This window comes from Myzus persicae, unplaced genomic scaffold, assembly GCF_001856785.1.
Source record: "Myzus persicae strain clone G006 unplaced genomic scaffold, MPER_G0061.0, whole genome shotgun sequence".
Lineage (NCBI taxonomy): Eukaryota > Metazoa > Arthropoda > Insecta > Hemiptera > Aphididae > Myzus > Myzus persicae.
The window spans coordinates 107,209-118,050 of NW_019104198.1; the positions used below are offsets into that span (position 1 = coordinate 107,209).

The 10,842-nt window shown below is 26.8% G+C and overlaps 1 long non-coding RNA gene and 2 pseudogenes across 1 annotated transcript; 1 reads left to right on the top strand and 2 right to left on the bottom strand.

Annotated features, from left to right (window-relative positions):
* Positions 1 to 142: 142 nt before the first annotated feature.
* On the bottom strand, positions 143 to 784 carry LOC111039858. Its single transcript, XR_002605143.1, has 2 exons — positions 442 to 784; positions 143 to 383 (listed from the first exon to the last, which is right to left on the bottom strand). It is a non-coding gene; the product is annotated as an uncharacterized LOC111039858 (long non-coding RNA).
* A 1,357-nt stretch (positions 785 to 2,141) lies between these two features.
* Positions 2,142 to 3,429, bottom strand: LOC111039852 (annotated as a pseudogene).
* A 1,513-nt stretch (positions 3,430 to 4,942) lies between these two features.
* LOC111039857 lies at positions 4,943 to 9,115 on the top strand (annotated as a pseudogene).
* Positions 9,116 to 10,842: the final 1,727 nt, after the last annotated feature.

Genomic DNA, 10,842 nt, shown 5'->3' on the forward strand with positions numbered 1-10,842 from the left:
ATAAAAGAAATGTAGTCGAAGATAAATAAAAAATTAAAAAGTAAAAAATAAAGCCTCAGTTCATTTGCTTTGTTGGCCTATTATTATGAATACAGAATATGAACAATTTAACTATTTAGCATAAAGTAATATTGGTATATACAACAGCATATAGTATTGCGAATTTAGAGGTTTATAAATCAAAAACAATAATGTATTAACGGTAGTCAGCGGTCGTATGTTGATGCAACAAGTTAGTTAATTTATTGTCCCAGCTATAATATAAAAAACGATTGAATCTGGATATGAGTAAATTGTCAATCAACAATGTCAGTCTGTAGTTTGGCCGGACCTTAGGCAATAATTAACAATACTTTGCTGCTTCTTAGGACTTCATGTAACTTCTTTGGTATTCAAAGTTAATTTTTAATAAAAAAAAAAAAGTTATTGACAATCGCTTACTATTGTAGCTGTTTAACTGTGAGTTGACATTGTATTAAATTACTTAATTTCTTTTCATAAAGTGGATGATTTTTTCATATGTTTATGAGATAAACATTGAACATTGACATTTGGTTCTATTCAAACCACATTGGTGTAGTATGTTTTGTATTTTGAATTCAAATGAAATGTTTTTAATGAAGAAGACACCGACTGGGCCATTTTGTTTGGCCAATTTTACTTGTACCTGATTACATACCTGTTTTGTTTTTTCTGAAGACTGGGCCAATTTTGAAAGGTCTTCTACGCTGTTAACTGAAAAAGAAATGTCAGTTAGTTATATTGAATTTATAAATACCAAATAATTATTGTAAATCCCATATATTACCAATATTATGTAACTCAGGTTAAACATGATTAATAAATAAAATAAGTTTGTTTTATTTATGTCTGATAATTGAATCTTGTTTTTGTTGTGTCAATTGTTTACACTGTATATGTACTCTTGAAGTACAATAATATGGAGAAATACATTTTCATTTTGAGTAATTCTAAAGCGAATATATCAATAACTGTTTGTACAGGATTTACATTTTTATTTGATCCAAAAATTGTCATTGGAATTTTTATATTATACATTTTTTAAAGCAGTTATTTTTATATTTTAAGAATATGCTTGATTGCATTTTTCAGTGGATAATAAATATTAAAAATAAACATTGATACAAATTTCAATTTACCTCGATTTTATTTTACAAACATAATCTGTTACTGCCATTAATGAATAGTTATGATCCTTACTAAAAATATCTTTATTAAATATTATGTCTTCACTAAATGAGCATGGAAACTTTTCAATAAATTTATAAGCTGCATTAACTGCATATAATAATGAATATTTTTTTGATAATGACTAAATGTATTGTCATCTAGATATGATAATGACAATACTTCTACTTCAACAATAAATTCTTTATCTACATAAATACTTTGTTCGTGTGATAGAGAAAAAATTTCAATAGAAAGAGATTCATCTTTGTCATCCAACTATAAGCAGTTGGCATTTTCACTGGGTAAAACAGAATTATTATACAACATTTTACGAATATTCCATTTGAATTGAAGAGCAGAAGGATTATTGTTCCAACCCCATGCAGATCTAATACATGCAAATGTAATTGCTGCATGATATTGAGATGTTTTATAGGGTAGGAAATATATTAATAGCTTATTTTCTTTTGTTAATAAATCTAATGCTAAATTGTTATAGCTGAAAATATTAATCAAAAAACCTAATGTAACAGTGTTGTAAAATATTCTTTTTCTCTCATTTCAATTGTAAGGTATAACCCTTAGACCTCTCAAATATTTATCCACAAACAAATTGATTACTCAATTGCATAGGAGACTTCAATCCTTTGTTTTTATAAAATATATGTAATGAACTTAATTTATTGCGAAATTCAAATTTTCAATTTGCTGAATTTTATGAAATTGTTTACATTATCAAATGATTTAATATTGCCTGAATGAGGTAAACTTAATTCAGCCTTACAATTTCGATAAATGTTCATAGGATGGCAATGATCAACAATACAATGAATATTTATAAGAGGTTCATCTATATGAGGAACAGATGATTGAATATTTGTATGATCTAAGCTACAATCTAAAACTGCATAAGTCTTCAAATTTGTGGTTGTTCCATCACTTGTCAGAGATCAAACTGTAATTCCAGCTTCGTAGAGAACTGAGATGTCAGAAGGTACTAATTGTCTCTGTACTGCAGAATTTATTTTATTAATACAAAATAGGCAACTGGACACTTATATTTTTTATTTAAACTACAAATTATGAAAACTAGTGCTTCTTTTACGAACTCTTAATTGTCTGTGTGCACAATGCCACCAAGATCACAATTTCCATGCACTATCAGTCCAAAAATCCCTCACTAATTGACATGGCATTATAAATCAAAGCAACATCTTTTACATGCAAAAATTTAGATGAGTCAGACTTCAGTTTTTATTTAAAATAATCAATTACTTCACGTAAATGATTGCAATGTCCAGTTGCTAACCATCAATAAAATATAGTAAAAGGATCTGGTAGAGTACTTTTTTGCCTGAAAAACTCATATGCTCATGGAGAATGAAAATGCAACTTTAAACAAAATTCCCGTACTTCTTCTGAGTATGATTTGTGATTTGAAGCATAGTTTACATTAGCAATTTAATTTTGAAATAAAGCAAAAGGTAGAGAAGAGTCAAATTAGTTCTTAAAAATATCTTTAACAGTATCCCCGATTAAGTGATAGTTATTAAGTTATTTTTTAATAAATGTAACATTTCAAGCATACTACTTACTCGCTTATATCTTATTCTCTAATCATTTAATGTTTTTTCTAATTCTTCTCCAGTTGATCTGTCTGTATGCCAAACACGAAGTTGGTCTATGTTTCACAAGTAGATAATATATTTTCACTATTATGAGCATCTGTTATTGTGGTTGTGTCCTTTAAAATACATTTAAACAACAATTTCAATAAAGAAAACAAAATTCCTAATGATATAAAAGTATATAAATACTTGTTATAGTATGTATAATTTACTTACTTCTAGTTGTGGAATTCTCTTTTCTTTAATTTTTAGAGTTAAATGATTGGGGAAATTAAATACTGTTGGTACAACAGATTTCACCATCATTTGTTTCCCACTTACAACTGCTGAATAGAAGTCAGTTTTACTTAAATGTAAATTATACAAAGTTGAGCTGGAACTAGGTTTAAAATCTTTCCTCCGAACAACATGTACCCATTTTTGAAGCCTCTCTTTCTCTTCAAGAGGGAACCTTAAATATAAAAAAATAAATATACATTTGTTTCAAATGATCAATGAATAAGATCAATAACACTATACTACAACACGTTATACTTTACTTGTGAAATGACAAGCCATTTCTAACATCACTAAAGCTAGTACAATTAAAAGCACTACAACAATTCATCATCCTAAGTCTTAACTGCCCACTATTTTAATTTTTTTTTAAGTTTAAGACTTTTAAAACTTTGAAAACGAAGAACAAAATGTTAAACGAACAACATTGTTAATTCAAATTTATTGGTAAGCAATCATAATTCATATAATTATGTGTGATAAAAAAAAATTAACAGCACTTATCCGCTGTCTTTTTCTAACGCGTTATCTCGATTGTGTTAACAGTGGTCTTGTGGCTGTTGAACATTCTAATTATCATATGGAGTTCAATGGTCATCAATACTCAATAGTCATAAATAATAGTACGAGCGCAGCCTATAGGTAAAATGGATTTCAATAAGAGACTTTATATTTACCCATGGTTTAATTTATGATATTTTATTGTTCGGATGACTGGCGACTGCTATCAATATATTTTTGTTTTATAGTGATTAGGTGGAAAATCCTTTGTTATCATTTCAATTTACCTTTTTGTTGTGTAAAATTATTTTAAATGGGTATAATATTAAAATTGTTGTATTATAGCTTGTTTATTTTGTTTATGGATTTATATCCACAGACCTATAAACTAGCAGACAACGCTTAGAGAGAGAAACCAGTAGACGAGCTAGCCGAGAGAGAACGAACTATGCGTTTGAGAATAATATACAAAGATACTAACGGAACCGAGAGAGAAAGAGCTAATGGATACGTTTGGGACGTTACAATATCATATCTCACTCACCCCATCTCGTCACCCACGAATTGTTGTCAAGACGGTGAGGTGGACGTTGTCCACTAATTAATAAGTCTATGATTATATCCGAATCTCATATTGTTCTCTATAAGTATCAACCATGACTAAATAAATTAGTTATGTTCACAATAAACTAGTAGCTATTCCGCATTCGACGGATTTGATTATACCGTCCATTTCTTCTACACACAAAACTATCGATAGCGGTTCTCCGCATTTCATTGGGCTATAGTATCAATGGGATATACGGAGACTGCGCGATAGACGAAGCGAGGGTGGTTTCGTATCAGCGTATCACAGGATGGTGGTCGTTCACCTATTGATTTTGTGTCTTTGTGATGGTATCAGAGTTGTTGTATGCCATCTCAGTTATACAGCATTTATTTTATTTTCTTATGTTGACAATGTGTCTTGCTTAATATAAATTTGTTCGTACAAAAATTATCCGACTCAGACTCCTCAACTCTGTATCAGCTGTCCGCGGTCGGTACCTACACGGTAACATTGGAATTTGAAGCCAACTTGTTGTGCTATAAACTTTAAATCATAAACTATGGATACTGGATAGAGTTATAGTCTATATATCACTTGTGTGTGTGTCCAAAATAAAATCAAACTGTGTGTGTATTTTTTGTAGATGTGAACACTTTTCTGTTTTGTCTTTTCCTGTTATTTCTTGAAATTTCTAAAAATTTGGGAAACCTGTGTGTAACTGAAAGTTGTGGGATCATCAATTATATCCATTATAGATGGGTGTTTGTTGTGGCCATGTTCAACTACATTTTTAGTCTAACTCACAAGGGTAATGGGTATGTACCTATCTATTTAATGAAAATGTTGTTTTTTGTGAAAAAAATTCTATAGTAACTAGGTGTTAATAAATATTACCTACTGGTACATTCATAGTAAATTATACTTTGAGACTTAAAAATTTTCTTTTATATCATATTATTATGATGTGGTCAAAAGACATGGCTTGTTGATTTTATCTCCTTATATGTTTAATGTAATCAATATAACTCGGGTGACTTTCTGCTTACATTTCTTATTTGAGATATTATAAACATATTAATCGTTCAATGCAACTCAGTTATCACTAGTAAAAATAGTTGTTTGGGAAACAGAAATTAAAATTAAAATTAAAATTGTATATTATTTTCTAAATTAATAAAACATTCTTCAGCTGGCTGTGTCCATAAACATATCTAACATTTTTTACATTTATATTCATAATTAATTTTTATTTATTTTTTATTATATTTTCATGTATTTAATTACAGTTCAGAGTATTCAATTAACTGTAACCTGTTATAAGTATAGTTACAAACTCGCATATTATTAAATAATAATAAAACAAAATGAATTGGTTTGAATTAATTGTACATCTTTTGTGGGTTCATTAAAAATAGTTAAGAGGCATTTTTTAAAGGATTATTAGTGCGTTTTAGCTTAATTTGAAGTGCTTTTTTTTATTCTTTTAGAGAGCCACAAAATCCAAGCTCTATAAGTCAATGGGATTTAAAATTTGAAATTATAATATGTAAAAAATGTTTTTATACTCATAAATTAAAAAATAAAGTTTATTTTATTGAAAAAAAATTTAATTTTAGCCATATTATAAACACAGTAGATTTTATGATATTGAAATTATAATTGCTTAGAAACAAAAATATAATTTAAAACTGATTGTTGTGTTGAGTATCATAATTAATTTTTCAATTTCCATACTGAATAAACCATAAAAATTGATGGTTAAAAGTTGGTACGTATTGTTTGATTTTAATTTATAACCTATAAAATATGAATTAATCACAGGTGATCAATTTATAATTGTAATCATTGTTTGTCTTAAATTTTTGCTTGATTAATTGTTTAGCTACTAACTGGGATAGCTTTAAGTTTTTACTGGCTGAAAATAACCTTTCATAATTTATATCATTCTCATATATTACTTAAACAGTCCCACAAATTAGTGCAGGGATGAAAAATGTAATACTATAAAAAGTGAAGGGATTTCATCCCACTATATCCCTTAAACTTTGAATATTGGTTACTAGTTACTTATGTAATATAAGTAACTATATACAGTGGTGGGCAAGATATGTAAAAATTAGTATCATAAATTACAATACTTGGTACTTGTTTTTGGAGTATCATGGTAAGAACAAATAAAATAAATCAAACAGATGCAATATATCCAGGGATAAAATAACTAATGTATAGAACAAAATATCCAAGTAAAAAACAAATACTAAAAGCCAGTTTAAAAAGAGAATATTAATAAAAATTTATTTTATTTTTGTCATTAGATACATAATTATTCAATCACCGTTTAAAAACATGTACAAACATTTTAATAAAATAATAATACTAATATGTTGGGCAGCTTTGAAGTTTTATAAATTAATAATAACATCTTTAGTTAGTGTCTAGTTAGTATGTGTCAGTTGAACATAATATTCTAAATTATTTTAAATAGATATGGACTGTTAAAATTAATTATACAAATATTTATATTATTAATATATTTTTTTTAAATATTATAATAATAAAAGATAAAGTGTATTAAAAATTGTATAGTACAAAAACTGTTTAAAAGAGATAATAAACTAATGAATCATATTAAGTTAAGAAGCACAAGCTGTTGTTGAAATGAAAAATTTTGTTAAACAATATTATAAGTACCAAGCATATTTAAAATTGTAATTATACCTCTAAAGTAGGGTGGCTATACAACTATTATATACATACCTAAACCAAGTACAATAATAGTTGTTAAAAAATTGGTATTTCAAACTATACTTTTAATGTACCTATTGTAATACAAAATACTAGCTACTACTTATAACTGAATAGAATAATAACAATAACGCAAGACACAAGATTCAATTTTACCTAAGATACTTGTAAGATACTGACCAACCTGAAAAAAATTTCAAGTATCTTTGTATGGTTAGTATCTTGAAAGTTGTATTTAGATACTACAATTAATGTACTCTATACTTTATAAACATGAACTTCTAAAAGATATCTAAGAAGATATTCATTATTCAAATGATAAACCGAGCAAAGTTTACATAAATTTAACAGAACATTTGAATAATGTGTAACGAGATACTATTATTGTAGTATCTAAGTACCTTGCTCAATCCTGAAAACATTGTAACACAGTAGTACCGGTTTTTCATGTTTTTATGCAAAACACATACATAATGATGTTTAATCTAAACTTGATTTTGTTAGCAATTGAGCAAGACATGGCTAATTTTCTGACAGTGTTGTCTTACATTCTGCGAAACTAATTAATAACTAAGAGGTTACTACCGACACGGGAGACTAACAATAATACATTAACACAATTGGAAGGTCTGACATTTGATGTATTTTCTTGGTGAATATAATAGTTTTAAATTAAAAATAATAATGGTGTTTTATTTTTTTTCATGTAGTTCAACAGTTCAAGTGTAGAAGATATTGTTTCATTTTTGCCAACCAGAAGTACAGATACATCGCCAATTTGTATTATTGATATTTCTTTAAGAAATTGAAACTAGGTAAGAATAAATATTTGATTGATGTCTTAACTAATAACTACTCAGAACTAAATGTACATATTACTTAAATCTTTCTTATTATATTTATATCCATTATTAGTTTTGCAGTATCAAATTTCTACAAAACGTACCCCTCACTTTCATAATAGTGCTCTGTAATATATCTAGTAAAAAGTTATTGTGTTTATATGTTAAAAAATTTAGTTAAGACTATACTATTAATTAAGACATAGCACTACAGCAGTAGATTTTATAATATTTCTTTTGTTATATATATATATTACCAATAAGCTATTATGTTTAATTATGCTTATAAAATATAATAATATAATTGTATGACGGTGTTTAACAGTACTTGTATATACTATTAAGACTTTTTTTTGTAAAAGACTCCCTACTTCCGCCACAAGCTTCGCTTACAGGGAGTAGGTATCAACTTATGTAAATATGTAAATATTATGTGATAATATGTAGTATGTTGTTGTTGTAAGTTGAAATTGATATTATTATTATTATTATTATATAAATACGGAAAAAAAATGTATTATTAATTATAGAATCTATTAGATCTTTTTCAAAAAAATAACAAAATAACATTTATGGGCATTCTTGTTTTCTATTGACGATAGAAATATTTTATGTATGGACGTATTTACCAACATATAATTGATATCAAATATAGATTAATATGACTACATAATAACAGTTCAGAAATATAAAATATTTATATCACATTTTAGTAACCCATGAGTTTATTTTCAGTCAAACTGATACTTTATAGGCAGTTATCCCATGCCAAATAAATACATTTGTGATTAATGATATTGAATGTTTCAAATGTTACAGATATCATGGAGAACATTCACAGATACAACAAGGAGCAATTCTTCTTTTATGAACTTCTAAAAGATATCCAAGAAGATATTCATTATTCAAATGATAAACCGGGCAAAGTGTACATAACTTTAACAGAACATTTGAATAATGTGAATGGCAGAGTACCTGAAAAATTTACAGCAAGAGAACTCGTCGACATGGAAGAATGTATAAGAGACGCAGTGAAAGATCTGACGGATCTTGATCTTAACACTTACCTTTGTACTGGAGTTGTTATTCTATCAGAATATTTAGATTCTCCAGAGGATATGTTTGATTATATTGGGAAAAAAAAGAGAGGCTTGTAATTTGTAATCACAACTTATTAAAAAGTGATTTTTCATCATTTTCTTCATCTATATGATTTGCAGTTAAATAGCCAAGTAGTTTTTATACAAATGAATCAATTTCTGAACATTGATAATTAATCATTCACAAAACTGAAAACAGGGGGCTACACTTTTTATCAGAAAAAACAATAATAATTTTGGTAGGTAGATAATTTCATAATAGATTATAGATAACTATAAAAATTAGAAGTAATAACAATATTAAGAATTTGATTTATAACTTAAATTGTTGGACTTTAAGACATTTGAACTATTAATTATATAAAAAAATACTAACTATTTAACATATCCAAATAGGGATGTAGTCACTTAATAGCTTAGAATGGCATAGTAAAAAGCCAGAATATAAAATTAATTTCCATGATAATAAGCTAAATTTTAAGCAGCAAATATTTAGAAAAAAATGTTAAGGTTACTTTGTGGAAGATATTATAGGTAGTTATTATACTCTGTCCCAAAAGAGCACAATCACATTTTCCTCACGTAGTTGACATTTTTCACACATTCCATATTTTTTGAACAGAAAAAAATTAATTCCTAGTTTTAGTTTTAGAGGATATTTACAAAAATAGTTCTTATTATTAGCTTAAAAACAGTAGTAAATATCATAAATCTAAGCAGCATATTTAAAACTAGGATTTATATATACTAATATTAATTATTATTACTAATTTAAATGTATTTATCCTATTTAATGATTTTTTCAATTTTATAATCAACAATTGACAATTTAAATTTGTATATATGTATAATGCAAAATGAAAGAAAACCATTTATTGTGGATTTCCTGTTAAAATTCTATGTGCCCATAATTCATATATTCATTAATATACCTCATTATTTTTTAAGCTCTTACAATTCCAATTCAGAATTATAACAATGAACCGTATTTTAGTACTGTGTTTTACTTACAATAATCCTTAGATATAAGATTTTAATTATGTAATTAAAAATTAAATTGCTGTCAACACTTCTCACTATAAATAAAATTCTTATATACCTATGTTTATGTTATATATATTGTAACACACCATTACAGTTTTCATATTTTTATAATTATAATATTACGTATAGTATTATATACTATACAATATACATATATCAATATAAGATGCGCGTGTCATCTTTTATCCATTCTGTAATATCACGGATTAAAGGTATATATTATATGTATAACTATTAAGTGTATAGCTAACAAAATTTATAATAATCGTTCGGCCTGCTTGACATTCGTCAGCCGAACGAAGTTAGTCTCGCCTCACCACTTGCTCCGTGTATTGTTGCTGCCAGGTCATCGGTAAAGTAAAATATTTTATATTACATTTTATTTTACATTTTAAAATATAAGTTAAATCATACTCGGTATAACTACTTGTCTTGTCGAACATCCAAATCCTCTCACATTCCCCCGTTTGGTACATGATCTATCAGTACGGATACACCATTACACACCGTATACCAGTAGTGATAGACTATAATTTAATTGTTACCACGTAACAATATATTTAAGAATAAGTGTATTTATTTATAAAGCTATAAAAGATGAATCATTATAAAATCTAACATCAAATTGTATACCTCACCTGATGAGGATATTGTCAATTTGAATTAAATTACAAATATATTTGTAGTTGTATTATAAGCAGTGATGAAGAGGTCCAAAAAGTTTAACCATTACATTAGACACCGACCTTATCAATATAAAATTATAACACCCACCTATTTCTTATGATAACCATGCCATTATTATAATGAATAGCTATATATTTATAATATTTATCCTATACTAAGTATAGTTTTATGTATTTCCATCAATTGAAAGTAACACACAAATAAGTGAAATATATTAATTTCTTTATAAATTATAGTATGCTATTTTAATAATATATAATATAATATCTCACTTTAGA